Raw genomic sequence first — 20,713 nt, 5'->3', positions numbered from 1 at the left:
AACTGCCATGAATCATTTTAAAGTGAAGCATTTTCTTCATATTTCCCAGTGAAGAGTGTCTTTTAAAAGCATCTTAGCCTGATATGTAATTACAATTGTTCCTCTTGATCATTTTTTTTTTATCACAATGCAGTTTTATCCTGTTAGTTTTGATTTTAACATCAAGCTGAGGAAATGTTTAAAAGATTTGTGCAACTGGTAAGATTAATGTTAAAGAACTTTAATTCTCTTGTGGAAACTTAGAAACAATGAATTCGTGACATACAAACTCCACAACAAAACCCTCACACTCAAAATCTCAACACAAAATCCCTCAAGATAACTCCCTAGACACAATGAAACACAACCACCCGACCATTCACACATACGCAGAGAGAGTTCCTCACGCCCGCAAACACCCCTCCTTCACAAATCCACACACAATTCCCCAGCACTGTGCACATTCACCAGTGTCTGGCTCCGGAGAGCTGCCTGCCAGAAAGTGGGGTACTCCAGAGAGCCTAGACCCCTTTTCTCCCCCCACCACCCGGATTAACAGTCAACCTGGAGAGCTACCCCAACAGCTGCTGGGCAGGTCGTGTGGCACGTCCACCGGAAGTGCAGGAGAGGTGACACCTCAGGAGGGTGTGAAACTGCTGGTATTTTAAGCAGAGTTGCAGACAACAGGAAACTCTCCCCTCACTTACCCCTCAGCAATCTGTACCTGCCTGAGATTGTCAGAATTACCCTCACACGGTAAATGTCTGCGGCAAGGCCACAGGTTGTCACTACCCCAGAGGGACTTCTCTAAAGGAAGGCTACTTACAATCCTTTACAAATGAGTTGTGGTCGCATCTTCACCAATTAAAACTGATCCTCTGGGCCATTTGGTTGTACAGAAGAGTTAGCTTTCAGCCCTCTCCCAGTTGCATTGCCATCTATACGATGCCTAGATGGCTCCATTTCCTTATAGCTCCTGCTTTTCTGAATGCAACATGTTAATCAATGACATACAGTTGACTGAATAATCAATGTTTCATTACTACTGATGGCTCTTTTAGATAGCTTGCAAGAGAACAGGGCATCCATAATTAAGGGTAATCAACTCGGAGATGCTGGGGCTCTAAGGGAAGATTTATACTGTTGTCAACTAAATACTGAGAAATTCCTGGAAGGGAAAAAAAAGTTGTGTCTGTGCTAAGCTGCAAAAAGAAGAAAGGAAGAATCTGAGGGAACTGGGAGGGTTAGGATTCCAGTCTCTGCTGTAATACAGGCTTCCTATGTGGCCTTGGTCAGGTCACTGAGCCTATCTGTGCCTCAGTTTCCCAACTGTACACTGGGGATAATAGCACTTGGTTGCCTCACAGTGATGTGGAGAGAATCAGCACATTACAGATAGCGAGGCCCTCAGAAACGGTGGTAATGAGGGCCATGCTGCACCTGAGACAGATATCATACAAGCAAGAAACAAGCAAACCAGCTAGAACTGGTTTGTGGTGCATTTCCAGTGGTCTCTGCCGCAAGAGACCGACTTTCCGAATGGTTCAATGTTTCCACCGCGGAACGTTCACTAACCCATCCCTATGGTCTTTGTCCTTGCAAGGGTCTAGCTGAGTGATTGTGTAGCTGGTGTGTGACGGCAGCAAATGCTCCAAGGGGGTATCTGAAGAAGCAAAGGTAGCAAAGAAGAGTAGTTTCCTCTAGAGATTTCAAAGGTCATAATGAAGGAAGCAGCCAGTGCCGGGCGGGACAGAGAAGCTAAGCCATGCAGTGGTACAGGATCAGAACTCGTCCGTACAATGTGAATTAGAGAAAAGAAGCGATACCACCCCACTCCTGTCCCTGATGCGGAAGGACCCGGTGATAGGGACAGAATCAGCAAATCCCAGTGACTTACAGGAGAAGTCTGAGCCCTCCTAAAGGATAAGGTCAGGATGGCAGCATGGAAATGTTTTAATTGAACCAATGTATACAAGGTGATGGGTGGTAACTAGCAACCTCAGGGGCAGCAACTAACTTGTTTGTATCAGGGTATAAAGGTGTATTTTAGAGTGGGGGGAGGTCGACTGAGTGAGGAATGGAAAGTCCTGCCATTCACTGAGCTGGTCCATTGTCGTGGGCATGTACGTATTAGTGATCCAGTAGAGTCTGAGGGATATTAGGACTGTGCTTTGTCAACAAGAAATCTGGCTGGGTGCCTTCTTCCTTTAGCAGATCTTGTGGTGATTGGGCGGTTTGCTAGGGGTCTGTTGTGCAGCTGTCTGCGCAGGGCTGGGATCACACGCACACGCACAGAGCCCAACCTCTGCTAACATCTACCCACGCTGTTTATATCACGGACCTCATGTAATACCAAGCCCTCCAGTTCACTCGCCTTAGTATTTAGATTTCTTGCATTTGCACTTATGAGATTTGTCACTCTGCTGTCTGACTTCATGTGATGTAACTGAATGTGGGGGTTGGGTTTCCAAATCGTGGATGCGTTTGAGATTTCAAAAATCGTTCCCGATGAAACTGAGAACCTTTGCGATTCTTCTTCTTCAATGAAAAGATCCACTAACCCCTTTCTAGCCAATTGGCTCATTCATGTAGCTACATGAGCCTGGGTCTGATGCACCCTTGGCGAGTGGCCTAGCCTCCAATCCAGTGGCTATGCTAAGGCTGCGTTCTCTCTCGGCGTACTACAACTTCCCTTGTGTGTCTGAGAAATCTTTCCCGCCACAGTTTCGCCTAACCTGACCTTTGCATGCGAAGAGTTGCTGTTCTGACAAATGGATGTTTTCAGGGCAAGAAAGTGCTTTGTCACAAGACTCCTGCCCAGCGCTAATAGAGGTCTCACCAGGACGTTCTGGGGTTGTAATAATAATAAGCCCAGTGAAGCTATGACAGGGGTGGCCTGCAGGGTTGATGAATTAGAATGTCAAGATCAGGATTAAATGAGGGAGGAATTCCCAAGGCAGCCAATCTTTGTGTGGGGGTGGGAGTGATAGAAAACTGGTGGTATTCCACCAAGCTGTGTGGCCCTTTCTTGTTCCAGACTCTGCTCCTTTTCAGTCAGTGCACTGTGTTGTCATCCTTCTCACTTTTATTATGGGTTTTTCTCCCTACCCCATCCTCTCCTCCTCCTGTGGCTTCTGTTCTGGGCCTTCAATGAATTCTGACAGAAGGTCTCCCCGGACCCCTGCGATTATTGTCAGCTCCTCCTCCCCTTTGAAACCGTGCTTCAAGACGCGCCACGTGGCCTGTTCAGAAATGCCTTCATGTGCTTCCCTGCCTTCCTCTTTCTGGTGTGTTTTCATCTAGGCCTGTTGGATGTGAGGGTAACGTTATTCTGTGCACTGCTGCAGCTCTCTAGGCCTCTGCACCTTTATCCCTCTCATGGGCTTTGTACCTCACGCTCAGGCAACAAAAGGGTTAAAGTGGGTCTGAGAAGAAAATCCTACTATGTGGAGGCGCGGATGGGCCGGGCCTATTTAAAGATGAAGCCCGACCAGGGAAGGAGCTGAGCCGTGATTGTAAATGGAGGGAAGCAGAGTTTAGAACAAGAGCTCCTCTTTGTGACTGGAGGGGGAAGAGCTCCAACTGCAGGGAAGTTAGCCACTGCATTGCCGCTCTTTGGAGGGCCTGCTTTGCTGGTCCTTGTAAACGTAAACCCAAAGCAGGAAGATATAATGGCCACAAAGCTACATCTGGGTTCCGTGCATATGTACGGCGGGCAGGCGTAAGGCAAGCCTTTCCCTCTCGCTGGGGTTGGATGCAGGGCTAGTCCTGCCCTCCCCCCCTCCCCCCACAGCACCGACTCGGGAGGGCTGGCAGTAATGTGACTCGACAAAGAACAGGGAGATGGCTGGGCCAGCCATGAAGAGGAGCATAGTTTGCAATCTCTTTACAGGTGCGTCTGTGGCTACACACCTTGCAACTGTAGGGAGCAATATGTCTGCCTCCCGAGACAGTTCCAACACCACCCGCCATGCACGCCATTCGGGTGTTTTGACTTGCAAAGGCCCGACGTACAAAACTGCCTTCTTTCTGATGCAAAGGAGAAGTGTGCTCTGTGCTGAGCCCATCCAACATGGGAAGGCATTTCCCGTGCGTACCTGTGTGAGGCTGTCGGCAGAAACGCGCCTGCCTGGCTCAGGGGAAGGAGGTGAAAGAAGAAAGCGGTGATCTCATTCAGCCTGGGGAACTGCAGGAACCGGCAATCGCCCGGCTATCTAAAGAGAGAGAAAAATAATGGCCGAACTAAGGGGCTGGGAATGACTGAAATGGAGAACTTGTGATGTCTGTCTCCTCTTTGCTTGGAGGGTGGGCAGAAGTGAGTGCCTGGGGCAATGGGCATGGAAGAGACAACACCCGCAGGGGTGTCAGTAAACTGCAGAAAGCCTGGAAGGTGTTGAACACTGATGGAGCAAGATATTGGGGATTTTTTTTTAAAGTGGCCTCCCCAGAAGTTTCTCTTCCAGGCCAAAACTAATGGAATTAAAATCAAGCTATTAACCCTGCAGAGCTGCTCAGACTTTTGTCGACAAAACTAAACCTGCGTCTACACTACCGCCGAGTTCTGTCGAAATAACGTCGACAGAACTCAGCAGTTTTGTTGACGCTGGTAAACCTCATTTTACGAGGCATAACACCTTTTGTTGACAGAGTTCTGTCGCCAGACAGCGTTATTGCATCTAAACTGTCCTTTGCGTCTACACTGCCATGTCGACAAAGCAGCTTGCTTTGTCAACAGAACTGAATGTAGTCTAGACTCTCTTTGTTGACAGAAGCTTTGTCGACAGTATCTGTCGACAAAACTTCCGTCGATAAAAGCCTGTAGTCTAGACGTACCCTCTGTGTTCAGCGCAAGTAGAGCCAGGCTATGTCTTGACTATAAAGTTGACTAAATTCCTGGGGAACGTGGGGTATATCAAATTGCATTACATGTGAGCACAATACAGAATTTAATAACCATTCACGGTCAATCCTTTGTGTGTGTGTTTTCTCTTCATTTAATTATTTTTGCTAGTAAAAAACAGAGAGAGAGAATATTTAGTTACAGTTCAAGAGGAGATTCCATATGCTGTTTTTGAATTACAGACCTTCTCAGCTTTGGCAAATTCTCTGAGGTAGGGTGAACTGAAGACACTAAAGGATAATTTGAGAGAGCGAAGAGGAGCTCACGTACAACACACGTGCCTATAATAATGTAAAAGGACTTGTTAATTCCAGTAATAAAAAAAGCAGAAATTAGATTATTAGCCACAAGTCCTGGGGAGGGAAGAAAATCCATCAAGATCTTTCTTCTGATTAAAAACAGGGCATTTCTGACAAAAATACCTTTTCTTGCAAAAATTTCCATTTTTGTCTGTGTTTTTTATTTTGTCAAAAAGCTGAAAACAAACATTTGTAGCTACAGAAAACTGCAAACTTTTCAGTTGTCAGAGATTTCAATATTTTTGCTGGTATTTGGGGCAGGGCCAGCGCATGGAGCCTCCCATCGTGGAGAACCTGCCTCAGCTCCAGCCAGCGACTGCATGGCTGAATGGACTTTGAATGGCCCAGTCAGCAGCACTGACCAGAACCACCTGGGTCCCTTTTTGAGCAGGAGTTAGGGGTGAAAACTGGACACCTGGCAACCCTAACTCCACTCCTGCAATACTGCTAGAATCTTCCTCACTTCCCTGCCTGGCTTCCTGTTACATCTTTAAAGGAGCCATTCAGTTATCCTTCTAGCATTTGTATGAATACGATTCCGGACCCATTTCCCGCTTCCCACTAAACTTTGGGAGGGTTTTGTATGCATCACGTTGGCATGGGGAGCTGTGACTTATGACGGAAGCAAAGACAGAAAGACATGTCTCTGCTAAGTTTTAGAAACAGGAGAATTGAAATTCACAATGAGGAGAAGATTTGGATGACCTCTGTAACCCTACATTGCCCATTTTAGGTACTAGAGGATGCAGTTAACATCGAGTGGTGTTGAATAAAAAATGCCATCAAAGAAGAAGTCTTGGTGAGATGAAATGGAGGTTTTTTTGGAAGGGAGGGGGTGGGGAGATTTTAAAAAATATATTTACTTGTGAATCTTTCAGAGAGGAAAAAGAAAAGGATATACAGGAAAATATAATGTCCTTGCGCAGCAATCTATTCTGTGAAATATTTTCATAAGATACATTTGAGACTATAAATAAAAAGATAAAAGATGAGGTAGTAAAAAAAAAAAAAAGAAGAAAGATTTTGTCTGTAGCTTTTTAGTGTTAGTTATGGGTTTACCTCCATCCCCCAACAAGTAATATATCCCACAGCAAATCAAAATCCTGGCTAATGGGATACAGAGAAGAAGACAGAAAAAGCTGGGATGAATTATGAATGACCTGGAAGAATTAATTTATTCACTTGCAGCAGTTGACAATCATAGCATGAGAGAGAAGTGATGAAATTTTAAATAACTTTATCTGCACTTAAAAATTGTAAAGCCCTTGATATTTAATTTTCACATTCCTGAGCTGGAGGGGGGAAGGGTTATGGGAAAGCTAAAATCATAGTCAGGGTACGTGATTGAGCTCTGTCACAAAATATAAAATCAAAGTAATTAGTTTTGTGTAGATAATGAAGCAGCAACTGACAGAATGCAAAGTAAATACTGATTTGTCAGTGAAAATTTGCCTGTTCAAGAAAAGGGTATTTCTATGAGCATGCAAAGCGGCATGGAAGAACCTTCACAGAATACTTCTGAGTTTCGAGGCAGGGTACCCTTATCTCTCGCGCTTGCACTGCGGCGCCAGCTGAAACCACAAACAGCTCTAGCTCCCACTGGAGACAAACGTAACCCAGCGAAGTCACCTTCCTTGCTGGGAACGCTGCACTCTAACCCCAAAACAGGAGCCACCATGAGTTTTCCAGGAGCAGGGTCTAATCTGCCCAAACCGCACCTAAATCAGAGGCAGGGTGTTGGCTTTATTAGTGATTTGTTACACAGGTGTGGCTGGAAGATGGCTCTGAGAGCAGGGCCCCATTGTGCCAAGCTCTTTACACCTTGAGTTCCTTCTAGCCTCTGAATGATCTTCGATTGTCTCTACACTTTGGCAGGTTTAAAACAAAATCCATGTAAATAGCTAGAACCCAGGGTTCCAAGGTACCCAAAAAACTCTTTCCATTTCAGCAGTCAGTTACTTACAGGCCTGTAGCAAATTACTTGGATCCAGGGGACTTGGAGTGAATGATGCACAAACTAACGTCTCGTTATTCCGGAGAGAAGAGAGCCGGGAAACGGAGGATGTTTGCTTCCCATGTTTGCTTCTCTTACATCAGGGGTGTTGTGCTAAATTAAGTTAGAGAACGAATTAGCCATTAGCTCCTGGTTACCATGCTTAGGTTGGGCAGTGCCTTTCACTGCTCCTGGTTTGGTGTCTTTCCCACTGACCCCAAGAGCTCAGCTGGGTTTTCTAGGGAGCGAAAAGCGCTTCCCAAACAACAGAACTTTAAGAGAAAAATCCGCCTATCATCCATCAAAATCTGACTGGTTTATTAACCATGTTGGGGTTGGGTGGGTGCAGATAATAAAGAGGAAAAAGAAGCCTCTGACCCGTGAATTGCCTTCAGCTACCTAAAATCATTTCAGTGACATGTCCATACCTGTTCTAAGATACCCTTCTATTTCCTTGGGGGTTGTGTTAGACTGGGCGAGAGCGCTGGGCAGTAAATGACGCAGACCGCAGTAAAACGGCCGTGGCGTGCAGGGAACCAAAGCCATCCCCCTTTGTAGGAGCCCTTGCGAGGCCCAGGCTGGCCGCTGCGGTCAGTGCGCTATGACTACATCGCTGAACACAAAACGGGGAGGAGGGGTTAAAGTGTGAGAGAGCACTTTTATTGCAGGCGGGGCCTGTAATGTGTGCGAGAGGAAATCCGGGCTTCTCAGGGTGGAGAAAACCAGGGTTTAAATGCCACAGTGGTGGAGTGCAGTGAGGAAATCCTTAGCAAGCGATGTAGGGAGTGGGTGAGCGAGAACGTGCACAAAGTGGCAATTCTGACAACGCGTCAATGCAAAGCAGTGCAAGGGAGAAGAACTCTAGCTGGCATTTGCAAACCCACATCAGGGACTTGGAGGCTGCACATCAGACTCCACAGTTTGACAATCTGAGAACATGCTTCCCGTGCACAGAACTCACTAGTCAAGGGAAGCCACGCCGGCAGGGTTTGCTGACACCTGCTGAACTATCAGAACCAATCTAGTCTGAGGAGGCAGGTTGTGTGATATAGGCCAGGATTTTCAAAAGTACCAGAATTAGGTGTCTACTGTGCGTCGGTGCTTTTGAAAATCCCACCCATAAAGCATTCCCATTGCCCTGCTAGTCAGCCAATAGCTCTAATGTTACTTCCAGAGTCCCCTCTAATTTCTTCCATCTTTGTGTGGAATAAATTTTTATGTGCGCCAAAACATATGTACATGTGCACCACCTCACCCTGTCATAGCCCAATGGACTATATTTCTAAATGACAGAATCCTTTCCTCCTTCTATCATTTTTGGGGGGCAGGAGGGGAAAAGGAGGGTATGGCAAGAGAACTCTTGCCAACAAACATCCCTTATCTCTGTGGAGGCAAAGGTGAGAGGATTTTCACAAGCATCAGAAGCATTCCTCATTGGCCTAACTATATTCCTAGTTAAGTCAGTGGCCATTTTCTCAACTTTTGCTGTTTAATGTTGAGCTGCGTTATAACCTCCCAGGCTCTGATGCACCACATGGTCCTTTGTCGGTCACAGGATTGGACTAACTGAAATGGCCAGTTTCTGCCATGATTGAAATTGGAACACAGAAAACCTGGATTTGAGTAATTGCTTTTAATTATGCTCTTCACTTATACTCTTCAATTATTTCCCCAGAGAAAGGTTCGTTTTCATGGGCTGGCACGTACCACCATTAAAGCAAGTGGAGTTGACTCTTTACAGCTAAGCGTACTCTTGACACAAGACTTAGGACTCCTTTTCGCTAACCAGAAAAACATGCTATCACTATGGCTATGGTGTATTCACCATCCCTGGCTGTTTTTACATCAGGGTGTGATGTTCTTCTCAAAGATCTGCTAATCCAGAGAAGTCCTAAGGCCTTAGCTCTACAGGATGTCAGACTAAATGATAACAGTGGATCCTCCTTGCTTGACTTTCCAGGAGTCTATGCTCTAAACACATATCATTGGAACAATGACATAGCTTAGAATAGAGGCCCTCTGATTCTTCCTTTCCACATTTTATTCGTTACTCTACAAAATGGCAAATGATGTATTTCTTATTAGGTAACATTTTCACGTTTGATGCTTTTGAATGGAAACTGGAATTCAATTACAAATACACAAAACGGCATTTTGAAACTGTTTTTTTGTTGAGTCACTAAAACGACTCGATTTTTTCCACTGTCCAATTGTCGACAGCTGTAAAGGAAGCAAGCTAGATGCCTCTGATGAATAGACTGAGAGAGTGAAAGTATTTCTGTTCAACTGAAACCAACAGTAATTAAGGCAAACTTTTTTGTGTACCACCAAAGCTGAAAGTACTGACACTTGTGGAGGGCGGGGGCCGTGAATACAAGCATTCATTCCATTATACAGACTAAAAAGCACTGGATATTTCATATTGTGCCATATGTATACAACTTGATCACCGAAGTTAAAGATAATATCCCTCCTGATTCTATTCATGAAAAAGCAGCCTTAAGCTCGTAAGTTAAGGTTTATGATGACAGCTCATTAGTTCAGCATATTACTGTGTTTTTCTTTTTTTGCATTGATTACAGCAAGTTTAAGCCATCAGTTGTGAAATTCAAATTTAATTGCAAGCAATTTTGTTTTTTAAAAAGAAAAAAAATTAAATAAAAATGTTTTGGTTTTTTAGATAATTGATTTTTACTCACCTGGCTGTTCATGGAAAGACTCAAATATGGATATTACTAGAAGATTTACCTGGAGTTGCTCATGTGCTTAACTTAGTTCAATTTGGGGTTTTGGAAAATAAGATGAATGGCCTGCAGGCTGTCCTGGGGGGCAGGGTTGAGGAGGGGGCATGCTCTGGGGCACTGTTTTGGGGTAGGACACCCACTCTGTTGAAGAGCGTCATCCCAACTGCCCAGTCTCCTACTGGTGAGGCTGCCCCCAGCAGTCACTCTTCAATATAGCTTGCTGCCTCTGGTGGTGTCTGTGAGTGCTGCATCCCTCCTTTCTCCACCCCCTCCCTTTCCATGTTCTGAAAAACAGTCCCATTCCCAGCATTTCCTGTTTTCCTGGCACAACCAAACCCTGCCCTTGCTTTAAGTTTGGGTAAGAGGAAGCTGCATACTGAATTTGATGGCCCTAGCTCTTACTGTTTATGTGGAGTTATTGAACGGACTCACACACACAGATAGACGAACTCACAGAGAGATGCACAAATCTCTAAAATGTATAGAGAGAGACTCGCTCTTTAGAGTTCTGATCCCCCCTTTGAACTAAAAAATAAATAAATATTTATTATGTAAGCAATCATTTTGATAAATACTTTAGCAACCCATCTAATAATTAAGATTAAAACACTACTTCCATTGCAAATGCCCCATTTTAGTTATCATCAGATTCTTTATTGAGGGGAGGCCATATTTTCCATGCTTGGTCTCTGCCCAAAAGTAAATTATTTGGAAAGTTGGGTTCTATGTGTGTTTAAAGAAAAAACAAACAAAATAAACCTTATTTTAATCAGGATTTTTATGAAGGAACAATGCAACGGAAGCTGAATTCATTAATAGCTATTGTCCAAATTTGCCTTATTTTGTAGATCTTATTTAGATGCAAAGAGCAATCCATGGACAAAGGAAATTGTTCATATCTTCAAAGTTACTGAAACAGTGAAAGCTTTCTCATGTTTACACAGTAGAGCTTGGAGTTAAGTCTCTGTGTTCGATCTATGGCTTAAAAAGCAAATGGCTCGTGTTCATTTTTATATCATATTTCATTTGATATGCTCATTTTTGCATATAATTTTGCTATTTTTCTGCTGATACTACAGCACTATTGTATGTTAGAGGAACTGAGACTTAAATTCCAGCCAAGCCTCAAATTTATATTGAGAGAGTTCTGTATTTTACTGTATGTAAGGATGCAGAAATTGTAAGTTGATATATTGATTTAATTGAAAATTAATGCAACATTATAGAAAGCCCATATTTTAGGGCATAAGTATAAGAGGACAGAGTTAAGCTTTAGCTCTGTAGCTTTTTTGTGGCTTTCTAGGGGTAAGAAGAAAAAAATGTGTAGCAGCAAGTGCCTAATTAACCGTTAAAATAACTATCATCAATCCAACAACATGACTTGACACACCAAGGAACTAGTATATATATTACATTGTTACTCGATGTGACCAGAATTGTAACAACAATATTACCATCTTGTCTTCCGATCACGTGCAACAAGTAGAGTTCTAGCCTTGCTAAATAGCTACCTTATACTTGGGAGAGAAAGGGGGTGAAGAGAATTTCTCTGGCTCTCGTAAAAGTAATTTGGCACATATGGCTGAGTTAATGGCTCCTAACGGGGGTTTCTGTAGGGAAGCTCACAACAGGGCATAGGCCTAAGGGCTAACCGTGAGTATTTCGGAAGGAGGGTTATTTAAAGTCATCAGCCCTATGCTTTTCATTCATTTTATTCCATGACTTTGTTGACTTGAAAATAATAATTGTGGTATGTGACAGAAATGAGGCTAAGATTAGATACAAGTGGCTGGAACATCACCATTAGCTCGCAGAACTTTACACTGCACGTGTAACCCACAAGCTTCCAGAAGAGGAACAAAACAATAATCCAGATATGAAGCCCACTGAATGGAGTGATGGATTTCACATATACTTGTCAGTAACAGAGGCGAAGCATCTTAGGCCTCGCAGCTGGAGAGGAGGCAGTCGGGCCTAGTGGCCAGAGCAGGGCTGGAACAAGGCAAGACAAAGGCTGGGGACAAGGGTGGAGTCAGAAAAGAACTGGGGGCAAGACGGAAGTAGGAGCATGCTGAAGCCTGTGGAGTTTGTCACCACTATCAAGCAGAGGAGAGTTTCGAGCCATGGAGGAGCAGGGTCCTTGGTGACCCTTCCAGCCTGATGGTTCTATGACACCCACCCTGAGAACAGCCAGACCAGCTCCTGGAGTGTGGACTGGCTGCGGCCTAACACAGGAATGACTCATCCCCCCGAGGGACTGAACCACGCACTAGTTCTGGGATGACACCTCCCCTCACAACAATCCTCCAAGTCACTGGCCATAAGCCAACAGCCTTAGAAAAGCCTGGTCAAATGTAGAGAAAAGCAAAGCTGCCAATGGAAACCGGAGCCAAACGGCCAGTGGGGGTCATCAGTTAATGCAGGGTGCTATTGTTGTTTAGAAGAGTATGTGCTGTCTGTAAGTGAAGGGGGGAAACTCTGAGTCCTGGGGCATCCGTGCCAAGATTCCCATACGTCCATGATTTCACTCACATTCCTGGGTGTTGTGAATATGCATGGACATGAATCCTGGCTTTTGAGGCTCCTCCTTGGGGACAGACTGAATGTGTCCTTCAATGCTCACCTGTTCAGGAAAGCACTTACAGATGTGCTTCACTTTCAACCTGGGAGTTTTCAAGCTTCCACCATTCACTGACCTGGTCCATTGTTACAAGCATATACGTATTAGTGGAGCAGGATACTAGTACCGTATTTCTCCAACCATGACCTTTGCTGGGTGCCTTCATCCCTTAACGTATCTTGTGGTGATTGGATCCTTCACTTGAGGTCTGTCATGCCAGCTTGCGGCGTAGGGCTGGAGCAGCATACAGAGGGAACCCCCACACACAGCCAAACACCTATCAACATCTAACCACTGAGAGCTGGAATGAATATGTCTACTCCAGCACAGGAATCACGTGCCTACCTCAGAGCAGATGTAGCAAAAGAAATGTAGGCTTTGAAGGGGCCTGAAGAGGTCACCCAGTCCATCTACCCTGAGGAAGGACCATGTAAGCTGTTCCTGATAGGTGTTTGTCTATCCTGCCTATAGGTCGTCTATAGGCTGTGGAATCCCCATCACTGGAAGTGTATAAGAGAACGGAATTAGAGAAACACCTACCCAGGGACAGCCTAGGTTTTCTTAGTCCTGCCTCACTACAGGAAGCTGTGACTCCAAGGTTCCTTCCACCACCATATTTCTGTAATTCTCCTTCTTGGACCCTTGTCTCTTCACATCTCTCCTCGGAAGGCAATCTCATCCATGCTCTTAATCACTTTCTTTGCCCTTCCCCACACCCCTGCCATTCCTACCATTCCTGTGTGAGAGGAGAGGCTTAGCTATTGCAGTCCCGTTAGAACACAAGGCGAAAGAGTGGATGGCAGAGGAGGAATGCATCCCAATATGAATGGTCCTCTGAAGGAGACTATGAGATTACTGCAGTGCCCAGAAAGGCAGACTAAGAGTGAAGTCAAAGGAGACAGGCTTACTACTGGAGCCTAATAATAAAGGCAATAGCATTGTAAGGAATTTTAAGAAGTACCAAACCCTTAAAAGAGCAGTTTCAGTAGCCATTAAGAAATATTACAGTGAATACTGATCTTTGTTCTTTGTGGAACAAGCTAATTGCTAGAATCGGAATAGATTTACCCCAAGGAGTACTACTAGATGGTTAGCCAGATGCATTATGGGCATTTTTCATCATCCTTTGAATTAACTTGTACAAGCTGTTGCCAATCACAATACCCAACTAGCAACACCATTCGTGCAATCCGGGGCTGTGACCAATGACAATATTCCAAGCAGGATGTGAAAGCAGTCAGAGCTTTTCATCAGGAAAATGTAATCTTTCTGCTATAACCAGTGTGAGAACCCCTGTTACAATTATGCCCTGAAGCAGACTGGACATGAAGATTTTTACTAACATTTCTACACTGACCTTTCTTTGTTGTTTTAAATCAGCAGGGATGGGGGGAAATCACCAACTCTCAAGTCTGTGCTAAGTAGAATCATATAAAAGACAGCGGTAGCAATAAAAAATGTGATTACTGTTTAGGGTTAGGTGACGCTAACATAATTCATTTATCATTCAGTTCCTGGTCCTGATTCATAAATGAAAGAAAAGCTCTTGGCTTTTTCTGGCAGAAATAACTGTTTATAACGCAGAACACACTGTACACGGAATTCTGAAAAACATATCCTCAGTTAGTTAATGAAAAATGTCTTTAAAGACCATATCAACTCCCCAGGTCACATGGGAGTGTGTTAGCCCAAATGGCTTCACAAGACCACAGCTATCCCTTACTCATAGAATAGTAGGACTGGAAGGGACCTCGAGAGGTCATCGAGTCCAGTCCCCTGCCCTCATTGCAGGACCCAGCACCATCTAGATCGTCCCTGATAGACATTTATCTAACCTACTCTTAAATGTCTCCAGAGATGGGGATTCCACAACCTCCCTGGGCAATTTCTTCCAGTGTTTGACCACCCTGACAGGTAGGAACTTTTTCCTAATGTCCAACCTAAACCTCCCTTGCTGCAGTTTAAGCCGATTGCTTCTTGTTCTATCCTCAGAAGCCAAGATGAACACGTTTTCTCCCTCCTCCTTATGACACTCTTTTAGATACCTGAAAACCGCTATCATGTCCCCCCTCAATCTTCTCTTTTCTAAACTAAACCCAGTTCTTTCAGCCTTCCTTCATAGGTCATGTTCTCTAGACCTTTAATCATTCTTGTTGCTCTTCTCTGGACCATCTCCAATTTCTCCACATCTTTCTTGAAATGTGGTGCCCATAACTGGACACAATACTCCAACTGAGGCCTAACCAGCGCAGAGTAGAATGGAAGAATGACTTCTCGTTTCTTGCTCACAACACACCTGTTAATGCATCCCAGAATCATGTTCAATTATTTTGCAACAGCATCACACTGTTGACTCATATTTAGCTTGTGGTCCACTATAACCCCTAGATCCCTTTCTGCCATACTCCTTCCCTGTATGTGTGAAACTGATTGTTCCTTCCTAAGTGGAGCACTTTGCATTTCTCTTTATTAAACTTCATCCTGTTTACCTCAGACCTTTTCTCCCATTTGTACAGATCATTTTGAATTATGACCCTATCCTCCAAAGCAGTTGCAACCCCTCCCCGCTTGGTATCATCTGCAAACTTAATAAGCGTACTTTCTATGCCAATATCTAAATTGTTGATGAAGGTATTGAACAGAGCCGGTCGCAAAACAGACCCCTGTGGAATCCCACTTGTTATAGGTTTCCAGCAGGACTGAGAACCATTAATAACTACTCTCTGAGTACGGTTATCCAGCCAGTTATGCACCCACCTTATAGTAGCTCCATCTAAGTTGTATTTACCTAGTTTATTGATAAGAATATCATGCGAGACCATATCAAATGCCTTACTAAAGTCTAGGTATACCACATCCACCACTTCTCCCTCATCCACAAGACTCGTTATCCTATCAAAGAAAGCTATCAGATTTGTTTGACATGATTTGTTCTTTACAAATCCGTGCTGGCTGTTCCCTAATACCTTACCACCTTCCAAGTGTTTGCAGATGATTTCCTTAATTACTTGCTCCATTATCTTCCCTGGCACAGAAGTTAAACTATAGTTTCCTGGGTTATTCTTATTTCCCTTTTTATAAATGGGCACTATATTTGCCCTTTTCCAGTCCTCTGGAATCTCTCCTGTCTCCCATGATTTTCCAGAGATGATATTCTTCTGCTCAATAAGAGATTCTGAAATATTTCATCCTTGCTAAACTTTGCTTAACCATGGGCCTCCTGTTGGCAAACCAGCAAGACAGAAGTCCCCTAAAGTGGATATTCAAGTTCTCGGTCTACCAATCAAGGGTCCAGATTCCAGCAGGGGAAGCTACAACTGGGAGGAAGATACAAAATGTGGTGCTGGGTTGGGAAGGTCACTGTGGATTAAAATACTGTGTTTAAAAAGGGCAAACAGAGAAATGTCAGCACATTTGGTTTACTGTGACATTTGCCTGAACTTTGACTCTAAGAGTCAGGGAAGCACTGGCCATGGGAGAAAGAATGTCCCCAGGAATGAATACTTGGACACTCATGATCTGCTCTGGAGACACGGTGAGCATCCATAATGCCCTTGAAGTCATGGGGAGCGTGGCTCAGGTCCTTTGAAATTAGGCCAGTGGATCCCTTTGCTCTGTTTGCCAAAGAAAGCAGTTGTCCCACAGCTGTTCTACGGGTTATATCTGGCCTTCAGTATAACTGTAGGGGGTGATCTGACAGAATGTTCAGTGCTAACCTAGCTCTGCTCCCATTGGCCCATCCATGGCAAGTGTTATGAAAAATCTCAGCCATAACGTTTCCTCCATTTGCTCAGCATCTGCCATCATCTTTGTCTTGAATAGTCACTAAGCAGCTTGGTCACTTGTCCTATCATTTTAGCCATGGCTGCAGTAGTGGCCAGGGGGTCTGTGTATGTTGAAATGGCTGGGAATTGTTTCTATTCCTATCTCCCCCTGCACAGATCACCTCTGGAAATCCCATTTGAGGTTTGCCTCTCCTGGTGTGATCACAAGTGTCAGGATATTGGGTGTTTTTCTTGGAGCCCTACTTCCCAGTGTCATGCAAGTTCGTTGAGAACCTCAGCTGGCATTCAGAGACAAAGTAAACTTCTAGGCCCTGTCGTCACAGAGCAATGTTTGAAAAAATGAACCAAGCGCAGCCAGAGTATTCAAACACCCGGAGGCAAATGAGAAGTATACCATTAAAGATAAATCATAGGGTTTTTAAAGACACTCTTATGACTTTTTTCAATTAACTCATTAATGTTGGAATCTTGGAGTGAGCAGTTTTGACTATCCAAGAATAGTCACCTTGGATTCTAGTAATAATAACCATATTGATTTCTTATGTAGAACTTCTCATCAGTTGATCTCAAAGCACTTCACCACCTGCAATGCATTGAAATGTAACGCAAGACCAGTGTTCTCATCATAATGTCATCATATTATTACAATAATGATAGCAAAATAGCTGGCAGATGTTCCCTGATGGAGGTGCTGCTTAGAGACAGACCTTGTGTGGATTGAAAACAGAGCATGTTCATCTGCCACACCATGGCTTTATCCCTCACTGTGTCATCTTTGGTTCTCTTTCACACTGCCCTAGACGTATTCCTGGGGATCTAACCCTAGACAAGGAAATTAATAGGTGCACTGTCCATAAGCTAAGCTTATTGCATATATTAGTAATGAAGCGAGTCTTGCAGCTGACATTTCTTGGACGCTAATAGATGCAATGTTTTATTGCTCTGAAATGGTTTTAGTTTAATCCTTCACATGAAATGGAATATCCTTCTTTAAAAAAAATAAACTCAACGTGAAAGAAAAAAATCTACTCTCTGCCAAGTGGTTTTTAATTAGAATGACAATAATTTTCTTAACTATAAAAATTGCATTCCTCAAGATATGCTCCCAGAGCCCAAAATTAGTTAGAAGGTGTTACATATCACAGCTTGATCTGAATGTAATGTGACATATTTCAACAGATATTCGATGGAAATTTTCCAGTGTCCTTGTGCATTTCCATGGCAGACTAATGAGTTTCAGTATATATGATGCCTTTTAAAACTCATAGGGCTCTGTTATGCCCACTGAGAGATGTCATGTTTCCACATTCAGTAATCTGAACCAGTATTTAACAGGCACCAGGCCATAGATGGACCTATGAGCAATCAAGGCTTTTCCCATCTCCTGCACTTTCAGAATGGAATACTTCTGTCGGTTTGCCCAATACGGATGTACAGAGGAAGCACTGCTGGTTCTAACGCTGTACTCTGCATTCAGTGCGTTAAAGGCTGGTAGTGGAAGTCAAGGCTAGCTCGGTTTACTAAGAAACCTGCAATCTGTTCTCATTATATAGCTTTTGGTAGTTAAGGGATAATTTATTTTGTTTTATAACTGCTAAGATTGATTAATAACCATAGTGACGGATTGCAGGTCTGGATGTGCAGCCACAGATCAGACAAGCCAGTGGTGATGCATCAGGAGATATATACGAGTCTCATAGCATTTTAGTGGGTGCCACTTAAATGTCAAGAAGCCAGGAGACATGGATGTAGCAGGAAAAGCAGCTGAGGGAAGGATGGTATAAATTAAACAGCTTGGATCTTTAATTTTATATCTTCTTGTGCTTGTTGCTGTCCCTTTGGGTATGTTAGCCAGGCTCAAATTCTACTTCATTTCTAACTGGTGCAACCACGCTGATTTTAGCGTGAAGTCATTGCAGAATTTGGTTCCCATAGACTTATATTCATTTACCATCATATGCTTTACAGTACTGATTAGATCACATCATTTGACCTAACACCTACATTTGACCCAACATCTTCAAGAAGGACTGAGGAACAGAATTTTGCCCTTATTATCGAGATGTGTTGCCTCTGAGACGTTCATCAGTGGAATGGAAATCGTGAAATTGGGTGTGGATGTGTTCGTTTCCTTTCTGAGAAATGGAGAAAAGACAACATGCTGTCTTTCTCTCGCTTGCTTTCCTTTATACTCGCGCCTTCCAAAAGAATTAGGCATAAGGGTAATAAAATTATCCACATTTACTCTTCAAGCTGAAAGGCCCCTGTTTTAGGGTGAAAAAAGAAACACTAGAACACAAATGCAATTTATTTTAATTGCTAGTCATATGAATAGGGTTGCAGTAACATTTCCGTGAGCTACTTACAAATGGGTGCTTCGCTTTTGTCCACATTCACTTACGAGACAATGCCTGCCCTCCCCCAAGCTAAAGAGGTTATAATAAATTGAGGGAGCACCTACATTTAAAATACCTAGCAGTTCAACCTCAAAGAGATAGCTCTCGTGAACTCAGTGGAGTGTCCTTGATGAAGAAAGGCCTATGGAGGAAGAGAAAAGGCATAATCTTTGATTTAGCGCTTGAGAGATGGGAATGATTGTCTGCCTGTTTGAACTGTACGCTGTTGAGGATCTCTGGGTGCCCCAAGGCAGTGTGCAGCCACCCACGACTGAATCCTTTGCCTTATTACTATCTGTATTTCAGTAATGGCTAGAGACCCTCGCTCAGGCTTGGACCCCCAATAGGGATGTTGCTGTCCTTGCCCCAAAGAGTTTACAGTCTACGTAGCCAGGCAAAGGCTTGGAAGGGGAGCAGGGTGCTGGTGCAAGAGCACCTAATTAGCCCCTGCCCTGCAGGCTCCAAAGGGGAACAGACTGGGGCTGATGAAATGGCCTGATGCTGGCTTGAGAACGGGCAACACCTGTACGTTTAATGCGCCAAGGGCTATGTAGGCTAGGAAGGAGCCAGAAGCAGGGGCAGGCAGTGAGGAAGAGGTCGGGCAGAGAGGGGCTGGAGGCCTCCTAGCTGAAGGCTGGTTCTGCCTGTAAGAAGAGAAACCCCTCTAAGGACTGGTTAACACATTACAAAGGCAACTTGCCCTGCCTTTGACATTCACATTTTCACATCAAAAGCTATGAATGGGGCTCATCCAGAGAAAGAACCAGAAACCCAGGTTTCTGAATCCTAAGGCAGTGCTCCCAGGAGAATGTGGTGGTGATTGGGCATCCCCTGAAGCCCCTTTTTAATCCAAATCTGAGGAGCCCAGTGGCATTACAAAAAAAGAACCTGCTTCTGGAAAAAAGCCCCTACTGCCACGAGTCTGCAGTCAGAGTTCAGATTCATAGAACAAGAGTACGCTGTGCTTTCTGCTTATAACAATCCCTGGTGTTAACGGGGCACCTCGAAGCCTCAGGCTTAGACCAGAAACGCAATGTTCTGACGAGCACGGGATGAAAAGATGGTCAGACTTGAGCTGGAGCTGTTTGGGAAAGACTAGAAATTCTCAAACTCAGAGAGGGGAACTGAATTGGATCTGGTGTTCTGGTTTGGGCCTGTCTTGGTGACTTGTTAGAGATGGGAGTGAGATGTAAATTCTGGTGCAGAATTTGATCAGTATCTCCTTTCCAATTCTGACAAAATCCTGGCCTGGGTGGTTCGCTCAGTCCATAATTGAACTACGGAGCCTGCTATGAAATTCAGATCCAAATCTGAGCTCAGAATATTTAGTTGCATCTGAGATTTTGCTGTGGGCTAACCTCTAGTTCCATTATTTGCATTGTATTGATGTTGACCTTTTTCAAGGGCTTTTCTGATGCCAGGAAGAGCCATTTATGGGACTTAAAATAATGAGAAAATTGTTTTCTTGCAGATGGAAACATTATGAGAAGACTAGTTCCCTGAGACAAAAGAAGAAGGTGGGAAAACAAAGCTTCACAATACAGTCAGGACACTTGGACGCCTTCACAGCACAGAAATCCGAGCCTGCCCCACACCATCATGGCTCCAAGGTAAATGATGCTACACCATGTCATTTGGCAGTTGCTATGGTAACAGTATTGTTTTGTTGAATAACTGACGGATCACTCGACACAAATGTGTACCAACTGTCCGTGTAAGTGTCAGTAATTGTAAGTTGCTGATGCCTTGGAGACTCAGTAATATATGCACGTCCATTTCATCCTTTTCGTTTTCTCATCACACGTGCACCTAGATTAGGTACAAATACAGGGCTGTGGTTTTCATGGGCTTCCTGCAACCATTCTGCCCCTTGTGCCTACTGATTGGGGGGCCCGGGCCCCTCTGACTTGAAGTGAGCCACATGGAGATGGGTCAGCAGGGAGCCAGGCTCAGCTCCTCTTTTTATCGTTCTTAGGAGCAAATGGCCCCTAATGGTA

The 20,713-nt window shown here is 44.1% G+C and overlaps 1 long non-coding RNA gene across 1 annotated transcript in view; it reads left to right on the top strand.

The window, feature by feature from the left end:
* The window catches only part of LOC112546584 (uncharacterized), a 392,852-nt gene extending 372,462 nt beyond the window's left edge, over positions 1-20,390 (top strand). The window contains exon 4 of the long non-coding RNA XR_012903931.1: positions 20,188-20,390. This is a non-coding gene — a long non-coding RNA (uncharacterized LOC112546584). The remainder of the gene's footprint in view (positions 1-20,187) is intronic.
* Positions 20,391-20,713: the final 323 nt, after the last annotated feature.

Source organism: Pelodiscus sinensis, chromosome 5, assembly GCF_049634645.1.
Source record: "Pelodiscus sinensis isolate JC-2024 chromosome 5, ASM4963464v1, whole genome shotgun sequence".
NCBI lineage: Eukaryota > Metazoa > Chordata > Testudines > Trionychidae > Pelodiscus > Pelodiscus sinensis.
The sequence above is the reverse complement of the archived record's forward strand: the minus strand, read 5'-3'. Positions and strand labels throughout refer to the sequence as shown.